The 20,669-nt window shown below is 34.6% G+C and overlaps 1 protein-coding gene across 5 annotated transcripts in view; it reads left to right on the plus strand.

Annotated features, from left to right (window-relative positions):
- CHL1 (cell adhesion molecule L1 like) overlaps positions 1 to 20,669 on the plus strand; it is a 560,006-nt gene that overhangs the window by 56,318 nt on the left and 483,019 nt on the right. The window lies entirely within an intron of this gene.

A 20,669-nucleotide genomic window follows, 5' to 3' on the forward strand; every position in this document is an offset into this window, starting at 1 on the left:
GTAGGTTAGCAGGTGGGAGGAAAATAGAAAAACTTTTGAGTAATTACAGTAGAAATTTAAAAAGTGAATGTAGTAAATGGTGCTGTACCCCCACTCAGATCTCATGTACTGCTCAGTGCACTTACCACCCAGCTGCTGTGAAGGTTGATTATAAACAACTCAGAGATGCAGTTTTCTGAGAATTGCCCTTGGTTGAATGCAGCCATCTTGCCCAGAAGTGCCTAGGAAGTCATCCCTCCCCAGAGGATGGAAGGTTGATGGATAGGATAAAGGGAAAGGCATATACAAAAGCCTGGACCTCTTGTCTTTGCCTCAGGTAGTCCAACTTTGTAGTGCCATTTATGTTGCAGACTTCATGTAAGTTGAGATTGAGGCTGTAACTGAGCAGAACCCAGGCCTCTGCCTCATTTCTTCCCATATCCTAACCTGCTTCCATTACTCCCTTATAAATCACTTGCTTAGAATTCTTGTTTCAAGTAGTATCACTGAGGAACTTGACATAAGAATACGTATCTCGGAAAAATCTTGACAAATTGCCCGTCAGAGCTGATGACCTGTTTGTAACTGGTGATCATAAGTACATAGTGATTCAAAGGTCTATATCTAGTGAAGCTTGGATTTTAAAATGCAGTCACAGAGAAAGCATTGGTCAGGATTAATTTAGGATGAGATTTTTGCCAGAGGGGTATGATGAAAAAACAGAAGTGCATTGAAATTTAGGTATTGACATAAGAGTAGGAATAATGGCCTATGGTATCTTAATGAGTAAGAAAAGACATCAATAAAGGAAAAGGCTGGGGCATAAAGAAAAATCAGAAGGTAAAAAATAAAAGTTTCAAAAGATCAAGGATTAAAGTAGAAAGAGTAAATAAACAATTCAACTGGAAGGAGTGAGGGTAGTGGCAAAAGCGTAACCAATGTGAATTTATGATTAAAGAAGCAGTTCAGTTTGTGTAAATTACAAAGTCCCAGGTAAAACCTCTGCAGTGTGTAACTGCAGTGATGTCAGAGGTCAAGGAGCTGAGACGCCAGGTAATGGAAGAAAGGGTTGTCTGTGTAGATGTTGAAGGAGCTGGAACGTTATAGAGGCTTTGGCTTGGTTTCAAAGATTCAGGTCAGTTAATGGAGAATGAATAAGAGGCTTAGAAAATGATCACAAATAAGAACGGGGAAGATTAGCCTAGTCACGTGGTTTGGTATTGACAAAAGCAGGAATTATTTTACAAGAGGCTGAAAGAAATGATTTAGAAGTGGCAGTGAGAAGCATGGAGTACAATAGACCCTCAAAACCCTCAGGCACATAGTGAGTAGCGGACAAACAGAACACTGACTGTCATTCGAGAGGTGACCTCCTAAAAGAGTAGTGTTTCCTAGTGAGAACTAGATTTCAGTTCAGATAAAGGTAAATAAGAACTCTGAGCAGTAGATAAGGATAAAGCACAGGTGCTGATCTCTCTATGAATTAAGTGGTGAATTGTGGGCCACATAGCATACATGTTAAGTGTGTGGCCAGGATCAGCTATATGATTTGTGAGGCCAGGTGCAACATGAAAATGCAGGGCCCCTTCTCCAAAAAACTATTAATAATTTCAAGGCAATAAGAAAAGAGCATTAACTTAAGTATGGGGCTCATTTATATATGGAGCCCTGCACATTAGAAATTTCAACTGGGCTCTGACTCAGACTACTGGACTCAAATCTAGGCTCTGCCTAATGCTAGCTTCAGCAAGTCACTCACTTTCTCAGTTTTCTTCTCTTTAATATAGATAGCCTTAGTGTTGAAATTAAAGGATTTGGGGGAAAATTAGATGGAGTCACATGTTTGAAATGTGTAATACATACTAAGCACTCAATAAATGTTCTGAATTTTATTATTATTAGCAATAGATTACATGTCTTCTGGCATAATTCATTCATCAGTCATATTATTAATACATTTTGAAGTTGTCAGAGTTCAGTTGCAAAAGAAAATCAGTTCTCATTGACCATTGCCCGTAAACCAAAAGGAATGGTTTGAATTTACTTATCTTATCTCTTGTCTCTCTATTTTCATACAGTAACTTGATCTTTTAAGTGTTATTACTTGAAAGGAACTGCCATATTCAATCTGTCCTCAAGAGAAAAACTTAAAATGTGGTTTGGTCTGTTCTGAGTCTTATATTGAGAATAATTGGGATTCTGCTGCTTTTCAAAAGCAAAAGTTTGGCTATTGTGGGATAGTTTTGCCATTGTCATGGAGCTGATGGCAAAAGGTGACTTAACATCCTGCAAACTGGCAGCCAGTGTTTCCCCTAAAGACTGACCCATTAATGTAGAAGAATGAGCTGTCGGCTGGTTTGTGCCCCCTCCCCGATCCCCCGAAAACCTACAGATTGTATTTTTTCCTGCCTATAAAATGCCTTAGCTACTCAAGGGATAACACTGCTGGGAATTTTGACTGTGAATGGAGAGTTTTGTGTGGTCCTTAATTGGGAGAGGAACCTGTCAAAAATAATATATTCAAAAATACCATTATGGGCCTGGCAACACTATAGGAACTGTCACACAGCTGGTGGCAGGTGGGTTGATTTTTCAACAGCACTAAGAGCTGACAGGAATGTCTTTCAAAAATCTAATTCCTTGAAGATTTCAAGTTAAGGCATTAGGAGAGGTGTGGAGGGTATAAGGGGAGACAGGATGGGAATTAGATGGCTGGGTAAGTGCTGAGAAATATTTGAACTGTGACAGCTGATTTCCGTTTAATTTGGAGTAGCAACTAATCTGCTTTGATATCAGAAGTTTTAGTAAGTTTGAATATTTCTTTGCTAGATTTGGACTGTGGATAATTTGGGGAAAACTAATGATAGACGTAGCAGGGTAATCTAAGAGAGGACTGAAAGAAAAATAGAATGTGCCATTTGCGTTTTTTTTTTGAGAAGGCTGCTACTATTTTATGCACAGGATAGTGGCTGCTTTGTGTGTCATTTTAGTTTCTGTTCACATAGAAATCAATATCTCGTCTCCCTTTGCTTCCTGTCCTCATGATAAGTTTTGGCCACATAGACTGCTTACTGCTTCCCACAAAACTGCAGGTCCTTTCAAGTGAGAGAGCAACAAAAATTCGAATGAATAAATAGTTTTAGCCAATACTTCTCCTCCCTCGTTTAAAGGTTTTTTTAAACTTGTGTGCCACAAACTTCTTTGGCACTCTAAAGAAACCCATGGATTACTTCTCAGAATGATGTTTCTAAATGCATAAAATAAAATATGTAGGATTATAAGATAAACCAATTATGTTGAAATTCAGTCCTCTCCTTGAATCCCTTGGAAAAGATCCCCTGCCCTAGTTCCTGGGCCTTTTTATGCAGATCATGCTAATCAGTGGAAGGAAAATCAGAATAGGGAATTTGAATTGTGTCAAGAGTAACTTCTACAAGGGATAAGAATAAAGAGAAATACAGCAAAGGAAATGGAAAAGGAAAGACCTCTTGGGATATGAAGTGTATTTTGATGCTGTGTAGAGAAGGAGAAATATGGAGATATGCTTCAGGGGAAACAGAAGTGGGTAAAAAATAAAGAACAAGAAGAATGGCAGAAGCAGGTTTTAAATTGAGTGCCTTTGATGTTGTTTGAGAGACAATTAAAAAACTGGAATTACTTTCTTGTTACTGGAGTCTCTGCTTGAAGACTGGGTCACATGAGGCTGAGAACTTTATTCAGGTTGTGCATGGAACGTAGTCTTGTTTTCACAGTCTAAATCCTCTCTAAAATCTTCTCAAATTTTAGGAACCATATACATCTTCCTGATCAATCTTAAATTTTAGCTCCTTTGCAGTCCTTTGCAACCCTTTTCCTAACATAGTCCTTCCTCTCTTTTCACATTATGACAACGGTCTCACCTTCAGTAATTGTTCTTTTGCTTTGCATTTTGTTCACTTGTGCTGATTTCCCAGAATTCCTTGGCTACACTGCTTCAAAATTATGATGCATGAACAAATTAATTAATGAATGAGTATATTTAATGAGTGCATGATTGATACATGTGAAAATCTCTGCCTTTATTTTTGATAGGGATGCTTATAAGAAGAGAGGACATTGTCATCATATAATCATAGACTGAGGGCCTTTTAGGTACCAAACTGCACACTAACCTTCTCCTAAATATCTATTATATCACAACAACTCTGAAAGAGAAATTTCATTAAATCTATATTAATAATGAGGAGAATTAATGATTCAAAGGTGTAGTTACTTCCTGTTCATCAGTAGAGATTTAGAATATGTATATACTTCCATCTGATTTTAAAACCAGTATATTTTCTGCTATATCAAGCTTTCTCCCTTGTGATAAATGGGTATTTATTTCTCAGTATTATTTCATTAGTATTCTTATTGATAATTACTGTTAATATTAACAGTAAACATTATTTTTCATAACTTGAAGTATAGTCTCATAACCAGGAAACCACATAATCCTTTCATGGTCTTTATTAAAAAAAAAAAGCCTTAATATCCATCTTGATTTGCTGTATTTCATTAAGCCTCCAGAGAAGGCATAAGTTATTTTGGGCAACATCAATAGGTTATCCAGTTAAATCCCACTTAATCATGGTTTAAAATTTACTATTATTATTGTTGTTGTTGTTATTATTATTTTAATGGAGGTACTGGGGCCTGAACCCAAGACCTTGTGCATCCTAAGTATGCAGTCTGCCACAGAACTATATCCTCCCCGCCTTTTTTTAACCATAATTATTGAAACACTAGTAACTTATATGGTAGAATTATAACATTTCAAGTACCTTTTATTAATCAATTACTGTTCTCAATGTTTGTGGCAGCCATAGGATTTTTAAAATGAAGACCAGAATCGAACACTCCTAATAACATCAAAATAATGCTGATTATGATGATTATACACTCCCAACAGCCTTGTAAGGTAAATATTAGGATACTTATACATAGAAGTTAAATGAAGGTTCAGAGATGTTAGGTAACTCAGTCAAGGAACCACAGCTAGCAAGAGCTGGAATAAAGATTTGAAACTATACTTAAATAGGGGTTTCAGGTTTTCTCAAGCAATATAGTCATTGAGACAATCAAAAATAATATCTGTCTTCAAGAATTAGGGTGATAAAATCCTACCTGTCGTTGAAACACATGATATCTGTATTTACAGTCTCTGACTTACAATGGTTTTACTTACTATTTTTCAACTTTACAGGTGATGCAAAAGTGATATGCAGTCAGTAGAAGCCCTACTACAAATTTTGAATTTGGGTCTTTTCCCAGGCTAGCATTATGCAGCATGGTACTCTTTTGTGTTGCTAGGCTCCCAGTCAAGCAAGTGATCATGAAGGTGAACAACAGATAAACTTCCAACCATTCTATATCCAGACAACCCTCCTATTTTTGACTTTGAGTACAGTCTTCAAAAATTACAGGAGACATTCTACAGTTTATTATCAAATAGGCTTTATGTCAGATGATATTGCCCAACTGTAGGCTAATTTACATGTCCTGAGTATGTTTAAGTGAGACTAGCCTAAGATATAACGTTTAGTAAGTTAAGTATGTCAAATGCATTTTTGATTTATACTACAAGCACACCTCCTTTTATTGTACTTTGCTTTATCATGCTTCCCAGATACTGCATTTCTTGCAAATTGAAGGTTTGTGACAACCCTTTATCCAGCAAGTCTGTTGGTGCCATTTTCCCAACAGCATTTGCTCACTTCCTGTCTGTGTCACATTTTGGTAATTCTAGCAATATTTGAAACTTTTTATAATTATTATGCTTGTTATGGTGATCTATGATTAGGGATCTTTGAAGTTACTACTGTTTGGGGGCACTATGAGCTGCATATGTCGAAGGAGGCAAACTTAATCCATAAATGTTCTGACTCCTCTGTGGACCAGATGTTCCTCCTGTTTCTCCCCCTCTCCTTGTGCCTTCCTATTCCCTGAGATACAAAAATATTGAAATTAAGCCAGCTAATAACCCTTCAGTAGCCCCTGCGTGTTCAAGTGAAAGGAAGTCAATCGATGAGGCAAAACGTCATTATTGTCTTATTTTAAGAAATTGCCACAACCACCCCCACCTTCAGCAACCACTACCCTGGTCAGTCAGTAGCCATGAAAACTGAGGAAAGACCCTCTACCAGCAAAAAGATTATGACTCACTGAAGGATGAGATGACTGTTAGCCTTTTATAGCAATAAACTCTTTTTAAATTAATATATGCGCATTGTTTTTAGACATAGTGTTATTGCACATTTAGTAAACTACAGCATAGTGTAAACTAAAGTTTTATATGCGATGGGAAACCAAAAACATTGTGTGACTCCCTTTTTTAGATATTCACTCTATTGGAGTTGTCTGGAACTGAACTGCAGTATCTTCAAGATATGCCTTTAGTTTCAACTTACTGGGTTTGTCGAGATGTAACCCCATTTTTAGTTTGAGAGAGATCTGTATTTAAATGGGTGATTGGGGATGAATGAGGGATAAAGAAAGAACATATAACTTGAGTATCACATTCATGTAGTTACTTCAATAAAGAATTTGTTAATGCCTTAACAAATCTGTTTAGATAGTTTTAATTTTAAAAGTTTACGTAAATAGATTAAACCTCCCTATTTTGCTAAAACATAATAATAAATTAATGCTGTAAAGTTTGTTTCCCTACTAACATGCTAAATTGATAATGTGTCAATAGAAAAACATATTTTTGTGACCTCAGTAGCTTTGATTTTATTCACAACAGTGCAGTAAATATTAATAATAATTTGAGGAATAATATGTGGGTATTCATTTTTAAATGTTTTCATGAATGTTCTTATTTAATATGTACACAATTTAGCTGAAATGATGAAAGTTTTAAATTAATTTCAGTATTTCAGGTTAATCAAGCACAAGGTTGTTAAACACCTATTGTGTGCTTAGTGTTATCCTAAGAAATAAAACTTTTAAAAATCCCTGCTGTACTCTTACTAACTGGCTAAAGTTAAAATCTTTATAATCCCTAATAGGCATTATAAATTTTTAAGTGAGTCTAAATTTATACATATTTATTTATACAGATTTTGATTATCAATATAGTTGATTTTTAATTATGATATGAAAGCATAAAGAGAAAATAAATAATTAAAAGTCACAGTTAATTACAAAATTTGGTGGTTGTTCAAGATGTAGCTCTTTCCCAAAAAAACTTTCATTTTTTTCTTAAAATATAATTAGATTTTTACTTTATATTCTGGTCCTGAAAACTTAGTGGTCTTAACTTTAAAAATCCCTGTTTAAAAACTCTGAATATCTCTTTCAATATTAATACCAAACTAAAATTTGTAGTAACAGATAGTATACAGCTAATTTGAAATGGTCTAAATTTTCATTTTTGGACCAAATTGAGACTCATAATAAACTTAGGGAGGGAATAATGAGGTATGTCCCAGTGAAATTCAATTAATACTTAAGTTTATGAGAGACTATGTAAGATTCAAACCAATATTTGAAGGAAAAATGTAATCAAAATTTCTATTAGTCAAACAAACTAAGGTAAATGGGCCTGGAAAACAGTAATTTTGTTGTACATTTAAAAGTTGGGAGGGTAGGGGAATTCAGAAATTTTAATTTAGATTCTGCAACCATATTCTTTTTCACAAGGAAAAAAACCACTTTAACACTTCCAATCAAAACATACAGGGGTATTTCAAAAAAGGCTCACTAAAGGAGAAAATCATACATGATACTTATAAAAAGAAAGGATCTTTCTTCTCTCATAGTAATGAGATTTGTGCTCAAGAAGCTAGAAATAAGAACAGAGTCAAGTATAGAAGATTGCTTTAAGGACATAGAATATTGGTTCCCCCTAAAAAAAAAACAAAAAAACTACCCTGAAATCCCCCAATACTTTGCAATGTTAATTCAAAGTTGCTTAATACAACAAAAAATTCAATTTTTATTTTTCTAGTCTTATTGACATATAATTGACAAATAAAATTGTAAGGTGTTTAAATGTACATGATGATTTCATACACTTACACAAAGTGAAAGGATTCCCACTGTACATTTTATTAATGCATTCATCACTTCACACTTTTACCTTTTTGCAGGGGCAGGAGAGTAAAAACATTTAAGTTTGGCTCTCTTAGCAAATTTCAATAATACATACAGTGTTACCTACTATGGTCACCACGTTATATATTAAATCCTCAGAATTTACTCATCTTAATACAAAGTTTGTACCCTTTTAACAACCTTTCCCTATTTCCCTTACTCCCCAGCCCCTGGGAATCACTTTTAGAACTGTTTCTATTAGTCTAACCTTTTTTTTTAATAAAAAAAAAACATTCTATGTATAAGTGATAACATGTAGTATCTCTCAGTCTAGCTTCTCTCACTTGGCATGATGTCTTACAGGTTCAACCAAATTGTCACAAATGACAAGATTTCCTTCTTTTTAAGGCTGAATGGTATTACAGTATATGTATGTACCAAATTATCTTTATCCATTCATTGGTCAGTTGATGTTTAGCTTGTTTCCATACCTTGACTATAGTGAATAATCCTGCAATGAACATGAGAGAACAGATATTTCTCCAAGACAACAATTTTGTTTCTTTGAGTGTGTACAGTCCACCCTCTGTGTCCACAGGTACTGCTTTCACAGATTCAGCCAACTGAAACTAAAAAGGTTTTCATTCCTCAGTTGGTTAAATCTGCATCTGCAAAACCCAAGTTATACAGAGGGGCAACTGTAAAGGACTGAATGGTATCAATGAGGGGGGTGGTCCTGGAATCGGTCCCTCATACCAAAGGGTATTTGTACCCATTAGTAGGATTTCTGGGTGACATGGTAATTCTATTTTCAATTTTTTGAGGAGACTCCATGCTGTTTTCCATTGTGGCTGCATAAGTTTATACTCCCACCAACAGTGCACAAGGATTCCCTTTTCTCTGCACTCTTGCCAGCATTTATCTCTTTTGTTTTGGATAATAACCAACCTAACAGGTTTGAAATGATATCTCATTTTGGTTTTAATTTTCATGTTGTTACAGAGTCCAAACTCATTTTGCTCGCCGCACAACAGGCCAGTAAATCATTAGGGCAGGGAATAAAGACTTTATTCGGAAAGCCAGAAGACCGAGAAGAAGGCAGACTACTGTCCTGGAGAACCATCTTCCCAAACTCAGAATTCAGGCTCCTTTTATACTAAAAAGGGGAGAGGGTGTGTTTGGTTGTTGCAAACTTCTTGGTATCAGAATCCTTGTTCTTGCAGCTTTTCATGTGGGTCAGGTCATGGTGTCCCTGTAAACCTCCAACAAAACAAATGTTATTTTCTATTCTGAAACTTTTTATCTTTATATGAATTGAAGATTGTTAATACCCTTAGAGGTCAGAGCCTTGAGACTAGGCTCTCCTGTGTATTTCAGGCTATAGGCAACATTATTTTAGAAAAGATGCAAAACCAGTATGACTGAGCACAGGAAACAGAGTGCAGGGTTAAAGCCAAAGGAACAGATCTAACATTTAGTCAGATTTATTCTTTTCTATTACAGTATTCCTAATGTTTAGTAATGTTGAACATACTTTTATATACCTGTGGGCCATTTGTACATCTTCTTTGGAAAGATGTCTGCTTAGGTCTTTTGCCCATTTTTTAAATTGAGTTGTTTTTTGCTATTGAGTTGTGTTATTATTTTGTGTATTTTGGCTATTATTCCTCTATCAGGTATGTGGTTTGGAAATATTTTCTGCAATTCAGTAGGTTGCCTATTCTTTTTGTTGATTTCCTTTGCCATGTAGAAGCTTTTTAGTTTGATAAGTCCCATTGGTTCATTTTTTCTTTTGTTGCCTTTGCATTTAATGTCATATCCAAGAAAATTATTGCCAAACCAATGTCAAGAAATTCTCCCTTTGATTCTTTTTTTTTTTTTTTTAATCCTGGAAGTTTTACTGCTTTTAGGTCTTATATTCAAGCCCTTGGCCCATTTTGAGTTGACTTTTGTGTATGATGTTTATAGGAGTCTAATTCTATTATTTTTGCATGTGACAATTTGGTTTATCTAACATGGTTTATTTAAGAGATAATTCTTTTTTTCTTTTATATTCTTGGAAACTTTGTCAAAGATTAATTGACCATGTACTCACTGGTTTATTTCTGGGCTTTCTATTCCATTCCATTGATATCTGTGTCTGTTTTTAGGCTGATACTGTACTGTTTGATTGCTATAGCTTTGTAGTATAATTTGAAATCAGAAAATGTGATGCCTCTGGATTCTCAAGATTATTTTGGCTATTCAGGGTATTTTGTGGTTCCATACAAATTTTAGGCTTTTTCTTTCATATTTCTGTGAAAAATACTATTGAAATTTTAAAAGGGACTGCACTGAATCTATATATTTTGGATAGTATGAACATTTTAACAGCATTATTTTTTCCAATCCATGAAGGCATGAATATTTTTCATTTATTTGTGTCACCATTAATTTCTTTCATCAGTCTCTTGTAGTTTTCAATGTACAAGTCTTTCACCTCCTTGGTTAAATTTATTTCTAAATATTTCATTATTTTTGTTGCTAATATAAATAGGATTTTCCTAATTTCTCTTTGTAATAGTTTGTTCTTGGTGTATAGAAATGCAACTGATTTTTGTATATTGATTTTGTGTCTTGCAACTTTACTGAAACTGTTTCTTGGCTATAACAAATTTTTGTCGAATATAAAGGGTTTTCTGTATTTTGTATCATATTATCTTCAAATAGAGACAGTTTTACTTCCTCCTTTCCTATTTAGATGCCTTTTATTTCTTTTTCTTGTCAAATTGCTCTGTCTAGAATTTCCAGTACCATGTTGAGTAAAAGTGGTAAGAGTGGAGATCCTTGTTTTGTTCATGATCGTAGAGGGAAAGCTTTCAGGTTTTCACCATTAAATATGTTGTTAGCTGTGGGCTTGTCATATATGGTGTTTATTATGTTGAGGTACATTCCCTCTATACCCAGTTTCTTGAGAATTTTTATCATGAAAGTTTGTTGAATTTTGTCGCATACTTCTCTATGTAATGAGATGATTACGTGAGTTTTATTCTTTATTTTATTCTTGACTTATCACATCAGTTGATTTGTGGATGTTGAACCATACTTACATACCTGGAATAAATCTCACTTGATCGTGGTATATGATCTCTTTAATGTATTGTTGAATTCAGTTTTCCAAAATGTAGTCTTTAACTACATACCACAGTTATAAGTGATTTACCCACCACTGTTATAATAGTAAAGTCCTCTGAATTTAACTATATAGTTACCTTTACCAGGGAGTTTTATACTTTCATATGTTTTTCTGTTACTAATTAGCCTCCTTTCATTTCTGCTTGAAGAAATTCCTATAACATTTATCCTAAGACTGACTTAGTGTTGATGAAGTCCTTTAGTTTTTGTTTGTCTGGAGAACTATTTCTCCTTCAGTTTTGAAGGGCAACTTTACTGAGTTGGTTGGGAGATTGTTATTGTTGTTGTTATTGTTGTTTTCTTTCCACACTTTCAGTTTATCATTTCACTCCCTTCTGGCTTGCAAAGTTTCTGCTGAAAAATCTGATCGTAGTCTGACAGGGATTTCCTTATGGGGGCCTTATGGCCCTTGGGCAGCAGCTTTTAAGGTATGCAGATGAACTTCTTTCAGGGAAAGAGGAAGAGATGGGTGATTTTGCGTTCTCCCTGTATGCTGTGCCTTCAGGGGATAGCCTGTTAAGAATTGCTTCTTTGTTGGCATAGTCCTGTGGGTTTATGAAGGGAAGACCCTTTGGCTATCAGAACCAGGTGATTTGAAGACCATCACTTGGGCAGCAGCTGTAAAAGCTGGGGCACAGACAGCACACAAGCTCCTTCTAGGGAAATATTAGTGACTTGGAACAGGTTGGAAGAAGGCAGGAGTCTTGTCCTCTATTTACCCTCCTCTTTGGGAAGATCATATCCAGCCCCTAGTGCCTACTACATTAGAAGACTGTCCCTAAGGGAGCAACTTTAAAATATGCAGATGAACCTCAGGGAAAGGCCAGGAGATTGCTGATTTTTCTTCCTCCCTGGGGGGATAGCTTCAGTGAGTGCTCGGTACCAGTTAAGAACAGCTTCATTTGCTATAGTCTTATGGGTCTTGTAGGCATAAAACCTGTTGGCTTTCAGAACTTGGCCTTTTGGGATCCTGTCTACAGTAAGAGTCTTAAAAGTTGAGGCACTAGGTTAGGTTTAAAATCTTCACTCTTGAGGGAGAAGCTATATGTTGTGGGTCCCTTTTGGATGATATGACATTGTGTCCACTCTAGGTTTTATAGTGAGAGTATGTGCTAGTCTTTCCTATCTCTTTCAGTGAGTATTTTATAATTTGTTTGATGTATAGGAGTTGCTTGGCTAGTTTCTGGATCTCTTTCAGAAGGAATTACTCCATGTGCACCTTTATGTCGACTGAAATAAAACACACAACTCTAAGTTGAGAGTTATGTTTTATTCAGGAGACTTTCTAAGGCAGCCTCTCAGATGGCTCTAAGAGACTATTCCGCCAAGGCAAGGAGGGAGCCAGGATACATAGGAGTTTTTGCAATAAAGACCAGATAGTTGGAACATCAAAAGATTACTGTTAATTAAAGAAAATGAGATCTCTCAAGTTAAGGACTTTAGTGCATTTCTGTTTATGTGAAGGTGCACAGGTCTGGGCTCATTGAAATCATTCCTTTGATTTGTACCTGCTTATCCAAGGCCGGGATCCTGCTCTTTCCCATTCTGCATTCCCTCAGGGTGCACTGTTGAGGGTAGCAGCAGAGACTGGGCTGCTTGCTTGTCTCTGTTCTGAGTTCCCTCTGCTCACTGTTGGTGGTGGAAGTAGCAGCTGATGATTTGATGGCCACAGCATCCTTTGTTTACTGATGCAGCAGGCAATATTTTTCATTCACATGTACGTTCCACATGTATGCATGTGTAGGAGGAGGGAAACTTAGGAGCCTCCTGTGTTGCTGTCTTGGTCCTAGGACTCAAAAAAACTCATTTTTTTTTTTTAAAGTTCAAGTTTAGGTAAGTGTTGGCTACAAAGGGACAGTGTGACAAAATTTGGAGGTGATATAACTGTTTCAAACCTATAGAACCATAAACCACAAGTAGATAATTTTATTGTATGCAAGGCTTAAAAAACATCAGCCAGGTATATGATGATCCCAAGATGGAATGAAAACTATGACAGATCAATCTAACTGTATTAGAAATATCTAACATAACCATACTGAAGAGAATGAAAAAGAAAAGAGCTAATTTAAGTATCTTTTGCAAGCAGTGTTTTGACTAAATTCTTTAAGGCTAAATATAAAATGAAATGAAATGTTCATAAACACTGTGCTCTTGTTGGTAAATTTGTTTCTCCCAAATGTATAGGTTGGGAATCATGAAACAACTTTATGTACATACTAGGGTCTACCAAATATGTAAATACAGGATAAATGAAAGCCAGGTTTCTCACTGTTGGAGAAACTAGTTACATATAAGCAAAGAGGAGATACTAGAATAGATTCTTTGGTATAGAGTAGAGCTGACAGTATCAGTATAAATTCACATTGATTTTGTCTATAGAAATACAAATAGATAGAGAAATAAATAGAAATATGTGTGGATATATTCTACAGAAGGTCAAACCAGCATTCTTTTAAAGTGTCAAAGTTATAAAAATCAAGGAAAGACTAAGGAACTTTCACAAATTAGAGGAGACCAAGGGAATAAATGCAACATGGTGGCCTGGACTGGATTCTGAAACAACAACAACAACAACAAAAAAGACAGTGGAAAACATGAGCAAATCCAAATAATATCTGTGGTTTAGTTAATAAAATTGTCTAACAGTCTTAATTTCTCAATTTTGATAAGTGTAACATGGTAATAATACAAGTTCTTAACATTGGAAGATGCTGGCTGAAGAGTGTATGGGAATTTTCCGTGCTATATTTGCAACATTTCTGTAAGTAGAAAATTATTTCAAAATAAAGAGTTTTAAAGAACCCAAGTCTAGAAACAATTTAATGTTAATTTTTTAAATAAACAATAACCAGTGAGTAATATATTGGCAAAAATAGGGTAGGTATAATGCTAAGAAGAGCTTTAGCTATTTAAAAAAAATGATTATGACCTGGAATCTGTTTCTGGATCACTCTCAAATGGTAACATTATAAGTAACTCTCTTTTCCTGAAGAATTCATGTTTTCTTGTTTTACGTAAAGTTGTCAGTAGAGATGAGGTATGTTCAGGAAAAATTAGTGTGTGGTTTAAAAAAATATATATATATACACATTTTGAAAGATTTAGTAACTACAGAGTTTAGTTAAATCATTATTAAATTTAGACAAGTCATTATTAAAATTACAGAGAGAAGATAATTCTTCCAACAGATATGAAGAGTTTTAAAATACTTCAAAGCTGAAGTACATGGTATTTGTTTTTCCCCCAAACCACCTAGCACAGTGCTGAACCTAAATAGGGACTTAATGAATAATTGATTGTTTAATTAAACTGAAAGCTTGTACAACTAGGATAATCCATTTCCTGACCCTGCAAGACAACACAGAAATTACTGTTTATCAGAGGTTGCCCTTATTGCTGAACATTTATTCTAGGCACAGTATTAAAGCCGCAAGTACAAAAATCATGCCAGTTTAATGCTCATCCCTATATTACATGTCAGGAGTTATTTGAGCCAGCTGCAGTAGGGTGACTTTTGATCTACTTTCCATTTTTTAAATTAGATTAGGAGGGAAGCTCTGTAGACCTACAACAATATTCTTTCCATCTTTGAACAGCCAAAGAAATATCAGCACTACCAAAAATAAATAAATAAATAAAATAGAAATAAGGTCTTACCAGTTGAAAGGCCATTAAGTTCAGAATTTTTTATTTTAAAAATTCTTTCTCACACCTCTGGAAAAACTCTCAAGGCAGTGTATTTTCAGAGATACTTTGACCAAAAAAGTTATAAGTTGAAATGAATGGAATTTTCAAAAGACTGTGGAAACAGGAAGTAGCAATAAAAATTTAAACTCAGTAAAGAAGAAATGGCAAATAGAGGGAATCAACAGTATGCTGCTAATACTCTTTTCTTTTTATAAGCTATAAAATCATTTTAATTATCTTCTGCTTTCCTCCAACTGGCTATGAATCCCAGAATCCTTTAAACACAGGAAATACGGGGGAGTGGAGGGTGGGAAGGAATAGACTGGGATTTCAAAATTGTAGAATAGATAAACAAGATTACACTGTATAGCAAAGGGAAATATACACAAAATGTTATGATAAATCACAGAGAAAAAAATGTGGCAATGAGTGTGTATATGTCCATGAATGACTGAAAAATTGTGCTGAACACTGGAATTTGACACAACATTGTAAAATGATTATAAATCAATAAAAAATGTTAAAAAAAGAAAAAAAAACACAGGAAATACGTCCTACTGCATAAAAAAGCACATCACTGGCATATTTTAAGAATTTCAGAAAACATCCATTCTTGATAACTTGAAATGTCAACATGTTTTTGTCTGAGTTGAGTCCTTAAGAATTCTGTAAAAGTCACATTCCCATTTTGGGTGAAAATATAGGGTACAAACCCTTATAATTAGCTCACTCTAATTTTAATTAGTAACTAACAAAGAAACTCTACAAAAATAAATAAAAATGATTCATTTGACAACATATGGCAAATGCAAACTTTGGGGGTTTTCCATCGTGTTTTGTAACATCCATACTGTTGTTACAAGGTAGCTGTGGAATTTGGCTGCCTAAGAGACAATAAAACAAAGGCTACCCTTTTCAAGTATGCAAAATACTTGAAAATAGAAGTATGCAAAATAAGAAGGAAAATAAATATATTCTTATATAATTCATTTGAGATTTTACTTCCTAGAGTTTTTTGAAATTCATTTACAATGCTAAAGGCTATGACTCATTGACTTCCTTAATTTGTAAAGGAATGAATTTACCTACTACTACTGTAAGCTATTGCCAATATGTTTGCAAGAGGACACTTTTTAAAAAAAAATATGAGAAATTAATCATCATTTCACAGATTCACCTGTATATTTTCAGAATGAAATAACATGGAACAATTATTTTTGATGTATTTTTGTACAGTCTCAATAATTTTTCACCAATTTCCTTTGACATAGAACCCCTGGAAATGGGTGGATATGTTTTTCCCTTGGCCTGAAGGTGAAGTGTCAGAAACACAGCCATTAATAAGACATGTGGCAACTGTATACTTTACTTGAAACTATTAGAGAAATAGTAAGAAATATTTAAGTTTCACAGCTGATGTTAAGTACTGTATTTCCAAGTTCAGTGGATCAGAGTTCTGCCCATCTGCTTCCTTTATTTGACAGAGGGAATGTGGTAGCTGGGATACTTTATAAGAATGTAGGAGGACTTTACTCTTCCTAGGATTTTTCTTCTGTCATTTATTCATTCATTTACTCATTCACTGACTCATACATTCAACCATCATTTATGGGTTGCTGAACCTGTGAGCTGCTGTGCCAGTCACTGGGCACACAATGATGAACAAAATAAAGGCTTGGCTGCTATTCTCCTGGAGGTAAGAGTTTAGTAAAGGACGTAGATACTGACCAAACTATCACAGAAATAAATGTAGAATTACAACTTTGATCAGTGCTATGAAGAGCAGAATGTGGTACCATTTGATGTTGTTAGACTAAGATAAGTTTTCCCTAAGTTAAGAATAGAAGGGATTAGAATATAGCAGGAAAAGGGGGTGGCATGCATTCAGTCATCACGTATTCAACACTATTTATGGATGTTAATCAACACAGGTGCTGTCCTAGGTGCTGTCCTAGGTACTGGGGTAACAACCATAATGAGACTTGGAGACTAAGTTGGAAGGCAGATGGTTTTTTTAGCAACTGAAGAAAGATTGGTGGGCTTGGAGAATGTGTTGGGGGAGTTACGAATTGGAATCTAGTGGTTGGTAGAAGAAGGGATATACAGAGCCTTGTAAGCATAGCTTTCATTCTTAAAGCAATGTGAAGCCATTGAAAGAGTGTAAGCAGGGATTTGAGGACGTGGTGACACAGTTGGGTTATGTTTCAAAAATTACCTTGAGTACCTATTTGGAGAATATTTGCATAAAGGCAAACTTTAAAGCCTTTCCCTAATTGATTGCTCTTTGAGGAAACTCTGCCTTCTCTTTATTTTCAAAGAGGTTTCGCAATAATGAAGTGTATACAAGATTATTCTATTCACTCTGTAGTACTCCATCCTTTGGAAAATACACATTATCCTTCTTTTATTATAAATCTCATTCAGCTCACTTGGATAAACTGAGGAATCACTTTTCATTGGGAACTGGATGGTAAAGTCAGTGTGTTCTTAACCTAATGTGTGTGTATGTGCACATGTAATTCTTTTTTCCTATGATGAAAAAGTCTGTCTGTTCCTTTAATTTATCTTTATTTCCTCTTTTCATAAAGGATTTGAGTGACTGGAAATCTATTTAGTATACTGATTAGATTGGTATATGTTTATTTCTTTAACTTATTTTCAATGCGTTTTCCCACTTACATTCAATTGGGTTTATGTTTTTTTATCATGACAAGTTGGTGGTAGCATTATGTGGCTGTCAAAATGGGCTGCAATGATGTGTGTTTGTTAAAACAACAAAGAATTATTAAGAATCTATGCATGTATTCTGCTAGGTACTTGTGTGGCTCTCATAGCTTTTTATCAGATAGAGTATATATCTTGTACAGATCCATCCAGTTACATACACACATAAAGTAGCCAGTATTTTCCATGCACAATGTTTTCCTCTTCTGTCTTAAAAAAAAGAGTTCAATATGTCTCAGACAGGTGTGTTGACATTGATGTAGATTTTTTGTGAGAAATTCAAGCAATGTTACTGTGCCATTTCTCTGAATATAACTGAATTCTGTAGCATGAATGTGAGCTCACTGGCATGTTTCTATAGCCAAACTCTATCTATCTATCTAATCAATCTATCTATCTATCTATCTATCTATCTATCTATCTATCTATCTATCTGTCTATCTATCTAATGCTTTCAACCAGTCATTTCTAGAATTGAGAAATGAAGCCACAGACACCATACAGAACAATTATCTTTATGAAAATCAAGTGTTATAATACAATTTTCAACTAAGGAAGGAAAGATTTCTCTCCCTGCAGTGGTCTGAGAGTGGATGGATGTGCAGGAGAGGCAGAGTAATGCAGGAATAAAGTGTGTGTTATGTAGACGCAGGCTGGATGGGTTGTAATCCTGTCTCCACCATTTATAACCTGCATAATAGTGGCCAAGGAACTTACTCTTTCTGTGTCTCAGTTATCTGAGCCCTGAAATTGGTACAATAATAGTGTCTACCTTATCTAGTTCTGGTGAGGATTAAATGAGACAGGGAATGCAAAGCTATTAGAAGTGTGCCTGGCACATAGTAAGGGGTGAAAACAACCTTAATTGATGGTAATCACATGACATCAGTTGAGGAAACTGTATGATTAAGACTCAGACCTTATAGAGAGCTTTGCTTAGTTCTCAACTGTTTGCCTGCAATTCTCTGAGTGACTGAGGAAGAGAAAAAGATATAGGGAAAGACTAACTTATAAAATTCAAATAAGTGGCATTTCAAACAACTGTTTAGTTCTTCATCACTGAGAAACAGCTTATTTTGCATATTTAAAATGTGAAAGAAAATAGATGCATATTAATTTTAAATTAGGGTTTCTAATGGGAGTAGAACTTTTCAAGTGATTTCCAATGGTGGGAAGATGAAGCATTCATACCTGGTGAATATTTTAGTGTTTCAAGCTAGAATAAATTAAACATTGCAATAGAAGATTATACCCAAAGCTCCCCACATTCTGAAGAAAAGATTGGAGATTCACACACACACGTGAGATATATATATATATATATATATATATATATATATATATATATATATATATAAATACTGAATTAAAAATAAGTATGATGGCCATATTTTTAGTCAATGATTTACTATCAGTGAGGGTCTTTAGATTTTTTTTGGTAACATTGAGATTACTATTATCAAAGTAAAAATAAGCAATTGGTTTTCTATCCAAAGGGGCTAAGTATTTCATTTAGCTGGATTCTAGGAAATACACTTAATACTCAGTATTTCCCTAAGAAGCAACTCAGACAATGTTCTGCAATAGAATAATTGTATTAATAATTAAATCATTACTCAATGTTTACATCTAAGTTCAATAAGCTTCAGTCTCCCAACTGCTTTAAAATTTTTTAAAGATGAACTTATGCAGAATTTCAGCACTGCGGAGATTGATGTTGTATTTGGTAATGATGTGCTAATATAGCTCGTCTGGGAAGTCTTTTTCCTTCCTAGCTTTTTAAATTCAACCTACCCACCCTGGGCTGTCTCCGGTATTTCCTATTCTATGAAGCCCTCCAATATCCCTGATACTAATCATAGTAATCATAATGTTTTGATAGTAATAGTAATAATAATAATGCCTTATTTCTACTGTTACCCATTAACATCACCAACATCATCATCTTCTTGAATACTTATTGAGTCCTAAGATGAGCAAGTTCTATGTGCATCATTTTATTTAATTATCTCAATAGCATGCTGTAAGATACATGCTACTATTATTCTCTATGGATGAGAAACTGAAGCTTGAAAAATTTACTTACCAAAGTTCACACTGCAAGTAAAAGATGGACACAGACTTTAAATCCAGGTGACCTAACACAAAAGCTCTAATCTCCTATTCACTATGCTTTACTACCCAAAATATCTAATTTAAATATTAGATATTTAACTTTTACTTTTCCTATGTTTTGTCTTTATGGCTGAAACTTCAATTTTTTCCCCAAATATCTTTTTTTCTCTCTTTCTAGTTTATTAGGCTAATGTTTATTTTGCTGACACTCTTGTCTCTTCTCTCATATTAACACATGGTAGAGTTGATATAAAATGGTACTACACATAGTTGGGCACACTCCCTGGGCTAAAAGAAGAAAAAGATACCTTAAAGATAGGTGCTCTTTCTGAATTAATTTCATCTCTTATAGCAATCATAACTGTTGTTCTTACAGTAAAGAACCTGTCATCAGTTGCTATACAAATTCTCATTCTAACAGTTATGTGTACTCTTGTTCACTAATTAAGGTTATTATGATCCATCAATATGAAAGGAAACTTCTAAAAGTTAGCACCAAGCAACTCAAGTGGGAAGCTAAAAAGACACCTGCACCCCAATGTTCACAGCAGCACTATTTGCAATAGCCAAGACATGGAAACAACCTAAATGTCTATCAACAGATAACTGGATAAAGAAGTTGTGGTATATTTATATAATGGAATACTACTCAGCCATAAAAAATAATAAAATAGTGCCATTTTCAGCAATATGGTTATCCCTGGAGAATGTCATTCTAACTGAAGTAAGCCAGAAAGATAAAAATACCATATGATGTCACTCATATGTGGAATCTAAAAAAAAATGATAAATGAACTTATTTATAAAACAGAAACAGATTTAGACAGACATAGAAAACAAACTTATGGTTACCAGAGTGGAAGAGGGTGGGAAGGGATAAATTAGGAGTTGAGATTTGCAGAGACTGACTAGTGTATATAAAATAGATA

This window comes from Vicugna pacos, chromosome 17, assembly GCF_048564905.1.
Source record: "Vicugna pacos chromosome 17, VicPac4, whole genome shotgun sequence".
In the NCBI taxonomy this organism is placed as follows: domain Eukaryota; kingdom Metazoa; phylum Chordata; class Mammalia; order Artiodactyla; family Camelidae; genus Vicugna; species Vicugna pacos.